We start from the raw sequence: 16750 nt of genomic DNA on the forward strand, positions 1-16750 counted from the left end.
CTCTTCGGCCGGAGAAACAAATGCCTACAAGACCTGCCTAGCAACGACTTTACATAAGCGAATATTTGACCTGCTTATGAACTTCAGCTATATTTGTTTTCGGCGCAAGATAGTGATGTTCTGTTTACTCTCTTGACTGTGATTATTGTGTTTTGAACATTTACTGAATTGCTACGTTATGATACAATGTTAATTTTTTGCCTGTATTCAATGTGCTAGTTGTTTTAAGATCTTCGCAAATTGGCTGATGATGACACTTAAAATGTGTTGAAACCGGTCCCATTAAACAGGTTGTAACTACTTTTTACCATCTTATTACGGAGTATTGAAAGGTGGATCCTAACCTATAATATTGTACATCTTATTTCTCTATTCAATACGGAACAATAATTAAGTTTTTAACTTTAAATAAAATTAGTTTGTCATAATATGAAGGAGGTGGGAATTATAGGAACATACAGGCCTGGAAGAGAGGAAAGAGACATGGAAATATTTGAGAAAATAATAGATTATACTCATAAAAACAATAATAATGATATGGTAATAATTGGGGGAGATCTAAACTTGCCTGAAGTTGAATGGAATGGAGCTGCAAGTGAAGCCCATGAACAGAAACTGGCAAATAAGTTAATTTGGGAGGGAGGATTTACACAAGTAGTACAAGAACTGACTCGTCTCAATAACTTACTAGATGTATTCTTGGTTAAACCATGGGAAATTGTTGGTAAAACTGAGGTAATTGAAGGAATAGGTGACCATAAGGCTGTAATAATGAATGTAGGACTGGTACCAAAAAGGCTTAATAAGAGGGTCACACAAGACAAGAAATTATGTAGAAAAACTAAAGTTGATGAATTTGGGACTTACCTTAAATCACAATTCAGTTGTTGGATAAGTGAAGGGAGTAATGTGGATACACTCTGGGCTAAATTTAAAGGAATCATTTGGGAAGGAGAGAAGAGATTTGTACCTGTTAAGAAGGGTAAAATGACCTCAGACCCTGTTTATTATACAAGGGAAATAAGAAAATTAAAAAGAAAATGTAGAGTAGTAAACAGGAAAATCAAAGAGGTAGGGAGAATAGAGAAACTAGAAAACAGTTGATGAGGGAAGAGAGTGAAAAAGGAAGCAAAAGAGAATTATATGAATGGCATTCTTCAAGAGGGTAATGACCACAAAGGGAAATGGAAAAAGCTGTATTCATACATTAAGAATCAAAAACGAAAAGGAATCCAAATTCCTACAATGGTGGGAGAAGGGGGTGAACACTATTTAACAGATACTGAGAAAGCAAACCTCTTCAGTAGGGAATTCAGAGATTCAGTAGAAGATTGTCAGGACTTGAAAACCATAACAGAAGATAGAGAGGGAGAGACACGTAGGGAAACAAGAAGCTTCTCATTCACAAATGAAGATATTTTCAGAGAAATCCAACTGCTTCAGCAGGGAAAAGCAGCAGGAAGTGATCAAATTACTGGGGAGGTATTAAAGACGATGGGGTGGTATATAGTCCCTTATTTAAAATTTCTCTTTGACTATGTCATAAATAATAGTGTAATACCAAAGGAATGGAAGGAAACTATAATAATACCAATTTATAAAGGAAAGGGTGATAAAAGGAAACCAGAGAACTACAGACCAATCAGCCTGACCAGTATAGTTTGTAAAATACTGGAGAGTTTAATAGCAAAGTACATCAGAGGGATATGTGATGATAAAAATTGGTTCATGAGGAGCCAGTATGGATTTAGAAAGAAATTTTCTTGCGAGGCACAACTGGTGGGATTTCAGCAGGACATATCAGATCAGTTGGATTCAGGAGGTCAGTTAGATTGCATAGCCATAGATCTTTCCAAAGCCTTTGATAGAGTGGAACATGGAATATTATTAAAGAAATTGGAGGGAATAGGATTGGACGTAAGGGTTATACATTGGATAAGAACATTTCTAAATTCAAGGGTTCAGAAAGTCAAAGTAGGAAATTATATATCACAGGAAGAGAAAGTTTGGAAGGGAATTGCACAGGGTAGTATAATCGGTCCGTCACTTTTCTTAATATACGCAAATGATTTAGGGAACATTGTTGGGAAAGCATACAGATCGTTACATGTCATAATGAGGCTACTTAAAGGATGCAACAAAGAATTAAAAGAAAAAAGTTACTTAAGTATGGTTTGTCCATTATTGGAATATGCAAACAGTGTTTGGGATCCTCACCAAGAATACCTAATAAAAGAACTAGATGGTGTGCAGAGGAAAGCAGCAAGGTTTGTAACAGGGGATTTCCAGAGAAAGAGTAGTGTATCAGAAATGTTAAAGGAACTTGGTTGGGAACCTTTAAGTAAGAGAAGGGAGAAAACTAGACTTATAGGATTATATAGAGCCTATACAGGAGAAGAAGCATGGAGAGATATCCGTGAGAGGCTTCAGTTGGAAAATAATTATATTGGTAGAACTGACCACAAGTACAAAATTAGAAGGAATTTTAGCAGAAGCGATTGGGGAAAATTTTCATTCATTGAGAAGGGCGTGAAGGAGTGGAACAGTTTACCAGGGGTAGTGTTTGATCCTTTTCCAAAATCTGTACAGATATTCAAGAAGAGAATAAACAACAGAGAAAATAAATGAAATGTTAGAGGACATTCGACCAGTGCAGGATATTGTAAATAAAAAATGTGTGTGATTAAATTAATTCCATCCCCTGGTCTATGGAGTTTGGACAGCCCAAGTAGGGGACTGCCTGTAGGGGTGAAGTACAGCGGGGACTTCGAGGGCCCTGGGACCGCTACGGTAGCTGTGAAGGCCCTTCAGGAACTCTGAAAAGTGGTGGCAAAAGGGGCTCTGGTTAAGGCGCAGCAGGTCGTTATGCTACTTAGGTTCCAAAATGGGTAAAATATAAATTTGTAAATAAATTCAGTGTTAATTTTAATGTTATACCAGTTGTATATTATTATTAGAAGTAATTTCACATATTGTATATGAGTTGACTATGTTTGTAAGATATTATAAGTAGAATTTTGTAAACAATATAAATTTATTAAGGATGATGTATGTGTTTAATAGAACAAATTATTAGCGTAAATTGTATAATATTGTATTCTAGGAAAATTTTCTTCGTCTCTTGTTAATTTAAAATTTAGTGCTTGACAAAAATGTATTTTAGTGTACCATTTGCCACTGAGGTAGACACCTCATTTGCAAATAAAGAGATTTAGATTTTTTTTGGAAGTGTATAGGGTGGGGATTAAATAGGGCATTCGTACACATTATAGTCGATGTGGAACTATTCTTATGAGGAAATTGAGGAGGTTAGCACAGGATATGGTAACATGCACACCTGTATCAAACCAGTCCTCAGATTAGGAGTGTTACTGGTAATATGTTAGCATTATCAACAGTTTATCACGAATGTGCCTATGATTCATTCTCAACCAGTGCATGTATTATGTTTGAAATAAAAGCCATGTGTCTCTGTGATTTGGATTCCATGCATGACTAGATGTTGTGTGGCTGTGATAAAGAAATTGACAGTCATGGAAAGCTACAGGCTTGCTTCCTTGCTTGGTTAGTCTATGAACTTGTGGCCCTACCAATAATGAAGGTGGTGATGATATATTTTCTGTTCCTTGTTTCAGTAGAAAGTTAGTGGAAGTAATAAAGACTTCAGTTGCTGTGTGAAATGGACGTGAAAGTCGAGATCAAGGAAGAACCGGTCTTGTTTGATGAAAAAGCAAGTACATCATTCGTAAGTATCCTTCCAGATTAATTTATAATGACTGGAATATAATTCTTGTTCAACATTTCTGTGTTATATATTGGAACTGAAATATTTAATATCCTACTCTTTTAATTAGTGAACACTCAGGGTTATTCTAGGTGATTCAGAATAAGAAACCAGGAGCCAGTATGGATTTAGAAAGAAATTTTCTTGTAAGGCACAACTGCTGGCATTTCAAAAGAACATATCAGATCAGTTGGATTCAGGAGGCCAGTTAGCTTGCATAGCCATAGATCTTTCCAAAGCCTTTGATAGAGTGGAACATGGAATATTATTAAAGAGATTGGAGGGAATAGGATTGGACATAAGGTTTATATGATGGATAAAAACATTTCTAAATTCAAGGTTTCAGAAAGTCAAAGTAGGAAATAACATATCACAGGAAGAGAAAGTTTGGAAGGGAATTGCACAGGGTAGTATAATCGGTCCATTACTCTTCTTAATATACACAAATGATTTAGGGAACAATATAACATCAAAAATAAGATTGTATGCAGATGACATAATTGTTTATAGAGAAATAAATAACATTGAGGATTGTTCAGAATTACAAAGGGACCTTGAGGGTATCCAACAATGGGTTGAAGAAAATAATATGAAGGATAATGGAGGCAAATCAGCTGTTACAACACTTACAAACAGGAGCTTTAAAACTGAATTTGAATATACTTTGGATGGGGTAGTTATCCCAAAAGATGGCAAGTGCAAATACTTAGGTGTGAGATTTGAAAGTAATTCACACTGGAAGAGTCATGTTAAAACATTGTTAGGAAAGCATACAGATCATTACATGTCATAATGAAGCTACTTAAATGATGCAACAAAGAATTAAAAGAAAAAAGTTACCTAAGTATGGTTTGTCCATTATTGGACTATGCAAACAGTGTTTGGGATCCTCACCAAAATACCTAATAAAAGAAATAGATAGTGTGCTGAGGAAAGCAGCAAGATTTGTAACGGGATTTCAGGAGAAAAAGTAGTGTATCAGGAATGTTAGAGGAACTTGGGTGGGAAACTTTAACTAATAGAAGGGAGAAAACTAGACTTATAGGATTATATAGAGCCTATACAGGAGAAGAAGCATGGGGAGAAATCCGTGAGAGGCTTCAGTTGGAAAATAATTGTATCAGCAGAACTGACCACAGGTATAAAATTAGAAGGAATTTTAGCAGAATCGATTGGGGTTAATTTTCATTCATTGGGAAGGGCGTGAAGGAGTGGAACAGTTTACCAGGGGTAGTGTTTGATCCTTTTCCAAAATCTGTACAGATATTCAAGAAGAGAATAAACAGCAACAGAGAAAATAAATGAAATGTTAGAGGGTATTTGACCAGTGCAGGTTATTGTAAATAAAAAATGTGTGTGAAGAAATTAATTCCATCCCCTGGTCTAAGGAGTTTGGACAGCCGAAGTAGGGGACTGCCTGTAGGGGTGAAGTACAGCGGGGACTTCGAGGGCCCTGGGACCGCTACGGTAGCTGTGAAGGCCCTTCAGGAACTCTGAAAAGTGGTGGCATAAGGGGCTGTGGTTAAAACGCATCAGGTCGTTATGCTACTTAGGTTCCAAAATGGGTAAAAAATAAATAAGTAAATAAATGCAATGTAAATTTTAATCTTACACCAGTTGTATAGTATTATTTGAAGTAATTCCACATACTGTGTATGTGACTATGTTTGTAAGTACAGGAGATATTATAAGTAGAATTTTGTAAACAATAGAAATTTATTAAGGATGAGCTGTGTGTTTAACAGAAAGAATTGTTAGTGTAAATTGTATAATATTGTATTATAGGAAAATTTTCTTCTTCTCTTGTTAATTTAAAATTGAGTGCTTGACAATAATGTATTTTAGTGTACCATTTGCCACCGAGGTAGACACCTCATTTGCAAATAAAGAGATTTTGATTCTTTTTTTTGAGAAACAAACTCTTGTACATTTAAAAGGTACTTCTACATGTGTTTCATTGTTTTCTCCTCCAACTGCATGACACATCTATCGCACAAAGTAATGAAAGAAGATATTAGGATCCACTTATTCAGTACTAAATTATGTAAGCGATTATTAAGTCATCATACATTCTTTTATTTATTTTACCAGATTCGGCATCTTTAGCGTAGGAAATTTCTACAAAGATATTCGAATTACATTAACATGTGACTCTTATATTTAATATATAGTAATAACTTAAAATGGATATCCATGTAAAAGCTGAAAAATGTTACTTTCAAGTGTTACATGATAGTCATTGAGCATTTACATTTTCTGGTTTACTACTTAACATTTATATAATTAAAATTAAATTGACAGACTAAAATTTGAGTGATTGATTAAATAAACACTTTGTGATAAAATATGGCTTGTTTTTAGGTTTTATCAATTAGTAGTAGTATGTACAACTGACATTGTTTGTGCTCATTAAACAGCTTGATCAATTGTGAGTTTGTAGGTATTGTAGCCATATTTAGTACTAATAGGCTAATATGAAAGCAATCAAGATTCATGATAGAAGATATTTTCTCAAGGAAATATAAGCTGCATAACTGTATAAAGCACTCAGCTCGAACTTGACAAACTTTAATACAGAATGAATGATTCAAAATATTCTTATATCCTTTTATAAATATGACATTTTGTCTATCAATCAAATGACGGGGAAATCCTTATATTATAAAATAATTGAATTCATTAAAACAGGTTTGATTGAATTATATGTCCGTAAGTACTGTAGCCAAATTTAGTGTTAATAGGCTGATATGAAAGCAACCAAGTTTCTTGATAGAAGGTAGTTCTTCAATGAAATGTAAGCTGCGTAATTATATAAAGCACTAGGCTCGAACATGCTAAGATGTGTGATCATAACAGAGGAATGGATCTTATAGAACAGATTTATTATTACAGGTGCTGATATGGAATGATCTCAATCCGAGACGGAACCTACAAGAAAAATAATAATTCGCGAATTAGCGTTATGAATGAAAAAACAGGGGGGGGGGGGGAAATGTTTTACAGATAGAAGACTCACCTTGTGTGACAAGTTTGTGGTAGTAATGTTGAAGAGGAACTAGCAGACTGATCTTACAGGCAGCAGACCACTGGAGAGAGCGCGGAAGGTGCAGTGGAGGAGGAAGTGTGGTCAGGAGGGCGTGGACAGCGATAGGGGTAATATGCAAGCGTATTGTGTATTACCTCAAAAAAATTGATTGATTATTAGGTAATTGAATATTGTTAAGTCGAGTAGAGAGCCCTCAATAATATCTATGTGTTTGTAGTCGTTCAAATGTTGGCCTACTGCAGAGAATCTTTTGTATTTGATTGCATTCACATGTTCCATGTATCTAATTTTAAATGACCTACCAGTTTGTCCAATGCATGTTCTGTTGCAGTCATTGTGGCTGAGTCTATATATACCTGATTTTTTGAAAGGGTTAGAAACATTAATTTGGAGTTATGCATAAGTCTAGGTTTCTATTGTTGGTTCTAAAGCAAATGTTAACATTCTGCTTCTTGAATATGTTCGTCACTGTGAATCTTGATTAAATTAGATTTTGGGCAGAGTTTGTTTATGATACGTTCTATAAAGATCCTGTTGTAAGCATTGTGAAAATCGATATTACGTATAGTATCTAACTTTTTGTTAAGGTCCGATTTCGACATAGGGACCTTTAAAAGCATGGTACACTAAGCTGTTGTGGGGGAGCGTTTATGGTTAAGAGGGTGTACGAAATGTTGTTTGATTGTTGTCGCACTATGCATGGGTTTCCTGTAAATTTTGTACTTGAAAGAAAACAAAAGCCTGGTGATAGTTAAATCTAAGAAATTAATGACGTTATTGATTACAGATTCTAGTGTGAATTTCATGTCCACATCATTACTATTAAGATATGTTAGAATAGTAGCTGCATCGGTAGAACATGGGTCAAAAATAATAAATGTATCATTTACATATTGGGACCAAAATGTATGTTTTTAAATTTTCTGTCTTTATCTATTTTTGTATGTTCTAGCAAGTCTAAATATATTTTGTCTAATACACTTGAAGAGGGTGACCTCATAGCTAGTCTGTCTTCTTTGTACAATATCTTGTCAAATGTGAAGTATTGTTAATTAAGAGCTTCAAGATGGACATAAAATCAAATATTTCTAGTTGACTTAGTTGACTATGGGTATATAAATTCCTAGGAATAACATGTAATAGTTTTACTGGTTTAATACTCATATACATGTTAGTGATATTAAAAGAATGTATGGAATGGTATGGTTGGAGTTTAAAATTATCTAATTGTTTGGTAAGTTCTAACGTATTCTTAATGGATTTGATTGACTGAATGGTGTAATATATTTTAAGAAATTGTTGAATGAATTGTGCTGTTTTGTATAGGAGACTTGGTCTAAAATTTACAATTGGGCATATAGGAATATCAATGTGTCTTAACAGTGAGTAGTCCTGGGTTCATTTTAATGAGTATATTTTTTTTTCAATATCAGTTAGGAGAAAGGATGTATTTTTAAGTGTCTATTCAAGTTCGCGTTGACTGGATTGGGTAGGGTCTTTTTCAATTATTGTGAAGGTGCTATCCGCAAAATTTTATTGTTTTAGTGATATAATCTGTTTTATACATTATTACGGTGGTAAAAATAATTTTTGTATTTTTTATTTTATTCTTGAGTTGAATGATTTTTTTTTTCTGTCTGCAAGTTTTGATTTAGTTATGTTAAGAACAGGTGAATTGAAGATTTTATTTAGTTTGTTCTTGACCTTGACTTTGTGTCTGAGTTCATCTTGAGTATATTAGAGCATTTTATTAATGGCTGCTTCTGTTTCTATTACATGTTTTTAGGCAACATTCGATGTGTTATAGTTAGGCCAGTTGTGCTCGGGACCTTTTGAATGTATTGCAATCTCTTCACCATCTGACCTTGTGCTAGATATGTTGATGAATGGAGGGAGAAATTGGGTTAAGTGGTGATTAGGTGTGCTAGGGCTGATTGAATTTTTAGATGGTCTGTTGACTGCAATACATTTGTCAAGGAGCGTTTGAAACTTGTTATTTAAGGTGAGCTGGTTTTGAGAACAACAATGCTATCAAATGCACAATGGAACATCATCCAAGATTAATTTTATTACAGATTATCTAGTTTGCTTTCTCAAAAGCAGTTCACCTTAAATAACAAGTTTCAAATGTTCTTTAACAAATCTATTACAGCCAACAGACCATCTAAAAATCCGATCACCCCAAGCACACCTAATCACCACTTAACCCAATTTCTTCCTCTATTCATCAACATATCTAACACAAGGTTAGATGGCAAAGAGATTGCAATACTTTCGAAAGGTCCCGAGCAGAACTGGCCTATCTATAACACATCAAATGTCACCAAAAAACTTGTAATAGAAACAGAAGCAGCCAGTAATAAAATGCCCTAATACACTGAAGATATACTGAGACACAAAGTCCAGAAACAACTAAATAAAATCTTCAGTTTGCCAGTTCTTAACATAACTAAATCAAAACTTGCAGACAGAATAAAGATCATTCAACTCAAAAATAAAATAAAAATACACAAATTATTATTAGCAAGGCAGATAAAGGTAATAGCACTGCAATAATGGATAGAACAGATTACTTCACTAAAACAATTATTTTTTCTGCAGATAGCACCTTCACAATAATTTTAAAAGACCCTACCCAATCCATTCAATGCCAACTTAAACAGACACTAAAAAATACATCCTCTCTCTTAACTGGCATTGAAAAAAATAAACTCATTAACACGAACCCAGGACTATCCACTGTTAAGGCACACTGATATTCCTATATGCCCAGTTGTAAATTTTAGACCAGGTCCCCTATATGAAACAGCACAATTCGTCCAAAACTTTCTTAAAATATATTTCACCATTCAGACAAACAAATCCTTTAAAAATACGTTAGAACTTCTCAAGCAGTTAGATAATTTTAAACTCCAACCATACCATCCCATACATTCCTTCAATATTACTAACATGTTTACAAGTAAAACTGTTACACATTATTTCTAGGAATTTAAATACCCATAGTCAACAAATATCTGATTTTATGTCCATCTTGAAGCTCTTAATTAACAATAACTTCTTCATACTTGACAAGATATTGTACAAACAAAACGGACTAGCTATGGGGTCACCCGCTTCCGGTATATCAGGCGAAATATATTTGGACATTCTAGAACATACAAAAATAGATAAAGATGGAAAATTTAGTAACATACACTTTGGGTCCCAATATGTAGACGAAACATTTATTATTTTAGACCAACGTTCTCCTGATGCAGCTACTACTCTAAAATATCTTAATAGTATCAATGTGGACATCAAATTCACAGTAGAATCTGAATTCAAAAATGCCATTTATTTCTTAGATTTAACTACCTCCATGCTTCTGTTTTCTATCAAGTATAAAATTTACAGGAAACCCACGCACACTGTGACCATAATCAAACAAGATTCTGTACACCCTCTTAACCATAAACGCTCCACCTATAATACCTTAATGTACTGTGCTTTTAAAATCCCTACGTTGAAATCGGACCTTCACAAAGAGTTAGATACTATACACAATACCGCATTTCACAATGGTTACAATAGGTTCTGTGACGTGAAAATGGGAACTAATATTTACTGGACATAACTGAATTATAACATCAAAGCATCTAAGAGTATTTATTTATTCATCTGTCATGTCGACTTGTGTATCGAGCCCTTATCAATATTATCGGCCATTGTTGAAACTGTTACCTAACTGTGGAGGTTACCAGACAAATTTAATTCAAGTTACTTATCCATTATTGTCACGCATTTGACTGGACTATGTCTGAATTATCATTTGTGACTTCTGCGCACCTTCGCGGTGCACGCGTTGAATCATGGGACTGGCTACTTCCCCAGCTCAGTGTGAGCTCGGTAGTCTGGTCGCCGCTACACTCAAAGATGGCTGTGTTGTGTGAAGCTCCCAAGTGGATGGCTTGGCAAGAAGGGAAAGCAATTGCAATGGAGCCTGACTTCGCTGGTTAAATGATGATGTTAGGGCTAGGCCCTGTTATTCTTTTGAAAGTTATCCAGTGTGCTCCAACCTTAATATTTTCTTAATGTAACATGTAAACTTGGTGCTGCGAGTTAACCGTTATCGGTATGAAAAGTTTTAAGTGTCTTGTAAGTTGGATATCTTAACTCCAAGTAAGTACTGAAAATTATAATTTATTGAAGGGATTCCATTCGTTCAGACACTAGAGTGAGTAATTTCATCGTGGACATGACCAACATCATAAACGCAACTTTTGGTATAGTGTAACCTTGTAAGCAAAATTTGATATATATTTGAACTGAATCCGTTGGAAAAAGAAAATTAATGTAATGTAGGGAGATCGGGATTGCTAGTTATGCGTCTATGAGGTGGTATTTTGTGTAAGTGATTGTATCTTATGGTTTTGTCGGTGTGCATTATTGCCAACTGTTCTTCTTGATGTTCATAATGATGATGAATATTATTATTATTATTACTTTTATTCTTTTAGTAATTCATTTCGGTGCATGTTTTCTCCCTTAATTTTTCCCTGGTGGGTGGTATTTGCTGTCTGATTTTAGTCCTATTGCCTTCGTGGCTGATTATTTGTACGTGATTATTATTGCATTGTTCCGGGCGTTAATTAATGACACCTCATATTCGCATCGTAGCGCAGTCCAGGGCCCCCTCTGTTCTAAAGTATGTAAGCCGCAGGGGAATTGATTAACTAAAGTTAATGTAAACTGGTACTATCACCTCTTGGATAAATGATAATTATTATTATTATTATTAATAACTTAAAATCTTAAAATTGAAATTTGCTGGTCGAAATTTTAATAATGGGGGTCTTCTTTCGTTGTCTTATTACATTTCTCCCATTGTTTATGTTCCTTGCTTTTGTCTTTATTACGTCATGTCATCCCTTCTTATCTAATCTGATGATACGTTATTTTTTGGGTGGCTTTGATGATTATAATGGGATCTTGGCTTCGCGTCGGTAAGTGGTAGCTCCTGTTGTGTGCTTCAGTGTTCTATTATTATTATTATGTGCGCACAGTTAATTGTAAATTTCCTTTCATATACTTCATTTTGTTGGGGTTGCTGTGCGCTACCGTATTATTTTATTGCGTTTTCATCTAGCTCGTTTCTTTGGTGTAATGTTAATTTGCGGTTGGAGCCATTATTTTTTTTTCCTTTTTCGTGTGTCCTTGTGTGAGTCTTGTAATTTAGCATTTTAGTAGTGTAGCAAATTTCAATTTTAAAGAGATTTTATATCGCAGGCCCGCATATCGGTTGCAACCAAATTTTAAAATAAATTTTAATCTTTCTGTATGTAAGGTAATGAGTTAGTAATGAATTTTCAAACCTTAATTTTGGTGGAAACCTATGTTAATGCGAGCTTCATTTCATCTTAATTTCAACTTTATTTTAAAATACTGTTTCTCTCATTTAGTTTAATTGCATTTTAAATTTTTGGAAAAAGATATATATATATATATATATATATATATATATATATATATTTATTGTTCTTATTTTATACCATTTTCAAATTACATTTACTTAGTAAATTTTCTTCATTTTAAATTTATCTCGTGTGTCATTTAGTAGCTAGCAATATTTACCTGGCAACCTGTCAGAGTTATGTAAGACCCTGGTCTTTTAATTCTCGCCTTTACCCTCCACGCTTCATATTTTATGCTACGACCCTTACGGTAAGTATAGTGCTTGTTTTCTTCTTGATGTTTGTGCTTTTCATTTGGATGTTTTGTTTACTAATTGGTAAGGTTGCAGGTTCTTTATAGAACGTATAATAAACAAGTTCAAACACCGCCCAATATCCAATTCATTCAAAAAAATATTAAGTCTAAAATTTTCTCAACCTTCACTCTTAACTGCAGTATTTATAGAGTCATGAACATATCCAAGAAGCAGAATGTTAAAATTTCCTTTAGAACCAACAATAGAAACCTAGACTTTTGCATAACTCCAACTTAACTAACGCTTGTAACCTTTCGAAAAATGAGGTCTATAGATTCCACCACAATGACTGCAACAACACATACATTGGGCACACTTGTAGGTCATTTAAAATTAGAGGCGTGGAGCCATGAGCTTGCATCCAGGGGATAGTAGGTTCGAATCCCACTATCGGCAGCCCTGAAGATGGTTTTCTGTGGTTTCCCATTTTCACACCAGGCAAATGCTGGGGCTGTACCTTAATTAAGGCCACGGCCGCTTCCTTCCAACTCCTAGGCCTTTCCTATCCCATGGTCGCCATAAGACCTATCTGTGTCGGTGCGATGTAAAGCCCCTAGAAAAAAAAAATTAAAATTAGATATAGGGGACATGTGAACGCAATCAAATACAAAAGATTCTCTGCAGTAGGCCAACATGTTAATAACTACAAACACAAATTGTACAGCATAGATCATGACTTAGATATTATTGAAATAAGAAATAAGGGCTCTCTACTTGACTTAACTGAACAATGTTTTATTTTACCCCTTGATCAATATTAAAATTCAAATCTTAATCTCAATGATTTTTCCAAAAAACCTAAAATTCTCTTTGATACCTTAATAAAATATTAAACAATAATAAAATACCTAAAAATCAATCAATTTTTCAAGTAATACAAAATATGCTTGCATATTCCCCCCCCCCCGCTGTCCACGCCTGCCCGACCACACTTTCTCCTTTACTGCGCCCTCCCCTCCTCCAAGCGAGTATACCCCGCCCTTCCCTGCTCCCTCCGGCAGTCTGCTGCCTGTAAGATCAGTCTGCTAGTTCCTCTTCAACATTACTACCACCAAAATGTCACCCGAGGTGAGTCTTCTATCTGTAAAACATTTCCCCCCCATTTCTTCATTCATAACGCTAATTCGTTAATCATTATTTTTCTTGTAGGTTCCGTCTCGGATTGAGATCAATCCAGATCAACACCTGTAATAACAAATCTGTTCTATAGGATCCATTCCTCTGTTACAATCATACATCTTAGCATGATGTTCAAGCCTAGTGCTTTATATAATTACCCAGCTTACATTTCCTTGGAGAACTACCTTCTATCAAGAACATTGCTTACTTTCATATCAGTCTATTAACACTAAATTTGGCTACAATACTTATGGAGATGTAATTGAATCAAGCCTGTTTTTGTGAATTCAATTATTTTATAATATAAGGAATACCTGTCATCTGTATACACAATATTACTAGTGATAGATAGACAAAATAAGTCATAATTTACCCATAAAAGGATGTAAGAATATTTTAAATCATTCATTGTTTAAGTTTGTCAAGTACCAGCCGAGTGCTTTATACAGTTAAGCAACTTATATTTCCTTGAAAGAACTACCTTCACTTAAACCACAGTGTTACATATAAGTTAGGAAATTTGTTTGGAAGGAAAATAGGGAGGTACATTCAGGGAAACGGGGTTGTCTAGGGAGCGGTGAGAAGGGTACAGAGATCTGGAAGTCAAGTAGGGATGATATAAAAATGTTAGTGTTGAACTGTAGAAGTATTGTTAAGAAAGGAAGAGAATTAAGAAATTTATGCATATATATTTACCAGATATTGTAATAGGAGTTGAATCATGGATGAGAAATGATACAGTGGATGCAGAAATTTTCTCATAGAACTGGAGAGTGTATCATAGAGATAGGATAGGATTGGTGGGAGGGGATTATTCATTCCGGTGAAAGAAGAATTTGTAAGCTATGAGAAAGTTAGAGATGAGAAACATGAAATTCTAGGTGTAAGGCTGATTTCTAAAGATAATAGGCAACTTCATTTCTTTGGAGTGTACAGACCAGGAAAGGGTAGCGCTGACACGGATTTAGAATTATTTGATAAGATAATCAGCTATGTGGGAAACGACATGGAAAGAAACATGTGATTGTAGCGGGAGATCTGAATTTACCGAATGTCAGTTGGGAAGGAATTGCGAATGACATGAAGCATGACCAAGAAATGGCAAATAAGCTAATACGGGAAGGACAGCTGATTCAGAAGGTGATGGAACCAACTAGAGGGAAAAATATTCTGGATGTGTTGCTGGTAAAACCAGATGAGCTCCATAAAAATACCGAACTAATAGATGGTATTAGTGATCTTGAAGCTGTTTTTGTCGTAGATCAAAATAAATGTGGTAGAAAGGAAGGTCTTAAAAGTAGGACTATTAGGCAGTACCATATGGCTGATAAAGCAGGCATGAGGCAGTTTCTAAAAAGTAATTACGATCGGTGGAAAACGGCAAATAAAAATGGAAACAGATTCTGGGATGGGTTGAAAGCAATTGTTGAGGAATGTGGAAACAGGTTTGTGCCTTTAAAGGTGGTAAGGAGTGGTAAAGACCCACCTTATTTTAATACAGAAATAAAGATACTAATAAGGAGGTGCAGATTGGAAAGAAAATAGAGTTAGAAATGGCTGTGGAAGTAAGGAGAAATTGAAGGAATTTACTAGAAAATTGAATCTAGCAAAGAAGGCAGCTAAGGATAACATGATGGCAAGCATAATGGGCCATCATACAAATATTAGTGATAAATGCAAGGGTATGTATAGGTATCTTAAGGCAGAAACAGGTCCCAAGAAGGACATTCGAGGCATAATTAATGAACAAGGGGAGTGTGTATGTACGGATCTTCGAAAGGCAGAAGTATTCAGTCAGCAGTATGTAAAGATTGTTTGTTACAAGGATAAGGTGCAGATAGGGAAGGAGACTAATGCTAAAGAAGTATTAAAATTTACATACGATAACAATGACATTTACAATATGATACAAAAGTCGAAAACTAGAAGAACAGCTGGAATTGATAAGATTTCTGGTGATATACTGAAGACAATGGGCTGGGATATAGTACCATATCTGAAGTACTTATTTGATTATTGTTTGGTTGGAGGAGCTATACCAAATGAATGGAGAGTTGCTAGAGCAGCCCCTGTGTATAAAGGAAAGGGTGATAGACATAAAGCTGAAAATTACTGGTCAGTGAGTTTGACATGCATTGTATGTAAGCTTTGGGAAGGCATTCCTTCTGATTATATTAGACACGTTTGCAAAGTTAATAACTGGTTTGATAGAAGGCAGTTCGGTTTTAGGAAAGGTTATTCCACTGAAGCTCAACTTGTAGGATTCCAGCAAGATATAGCAGATATCTGGGATTCAGGAGGTCAAATGGACTGTATCGCGATTGACCTGTCTAAAGCATTTGATAGGTTGGATCATGGGAGACTACTGGCAAAAGTGAGTTCAATTGGACTAGACAAAAGAGTGACTGAATGGGTTGCTATATTTTAGAAAATAGATCTCTGAGAATTAGAGTAGGCGAATCTTTATCTGACCCTGTAATAATTAAGAGGGGAATTCCTCAAGGCAGTATTATTGGACCTTTATGTTTTCTTATATATATATATATATGATATGAGTAAAGAAGTGAAATCAGAGGTAAGGCTTTTTCCAGATGATGTTATTCTCTATAGGGTAATAAACAAGTTAGAAGATTGTGAGCAACTGCAAAGTGACCTTGATAATGTTGTGAGATGGACAGCAGGCAATGGTATGTTGATAAATGGGGTTAAAAGTCAGGTTGTGAGTTTCACAAATAGGAAAAGTTCTCTCAGGTTTAATTAGTGCGTTGATGGGGTGAATGTTCCTTTTGGGGATCATTGTAAGTACTTGAGTGTTAATATGAGGAAGGATCTTCATTGGGGTAATCACATAAATGGGATTTAAAATGAAGGGTAGAGATCTCTGCACATGGTTATGAGGGTGTTTAGGGGTAGTGGTAAGGATTTAGAAGAGATGGCGTATACGTCTCTGGTAAGACCCCAACTAGAGTATGGTTCCAGTGTATGGAACTTTCACCAGGATTACTTGATTCAAGAACTGGAAAAAATCCAAGGAAAAGCAGCTCGATTTGTT

General features: G+C 35.0%; 1 long non-coding RNA gene across 1 annotated transcript in view; it reads left to right on the forward strand.

The window, feature by feature from the left end:
* The first annotated feature begins 3636 nt into the window (after positions 1 to 3636).
* LOC136875103 (uncharacterized) overlaps positions 3637 to 16750 on the forward strand; it is a 56855-nt gene continuing 43741 nt past the window's right edge. The window contains exon 1 of the long non-coding RNA XR_010860364.2: positions 3637 to 3745. This is a non-coding gene — a long non-coding RNA (uncharacterized lncRNA). The remainder of the gene's footprint in view (positions 3746 to 16750) is intronic.

This window comes from Anabrus simplex, chromosome 5, assembly GCF_040414725.1.
Source record: "Anabrus simplex isolate iqAnaSimp1 chromosome 5, ASM4041472v1, whole genome shotgun sequence".
Classification (NCBI taxonomy): Eukaryota; Metazoa; Arthropoda; class Insecta; order Orthoptera; family Tettigoniidae; genus Anabrus; species Anabrus simplex.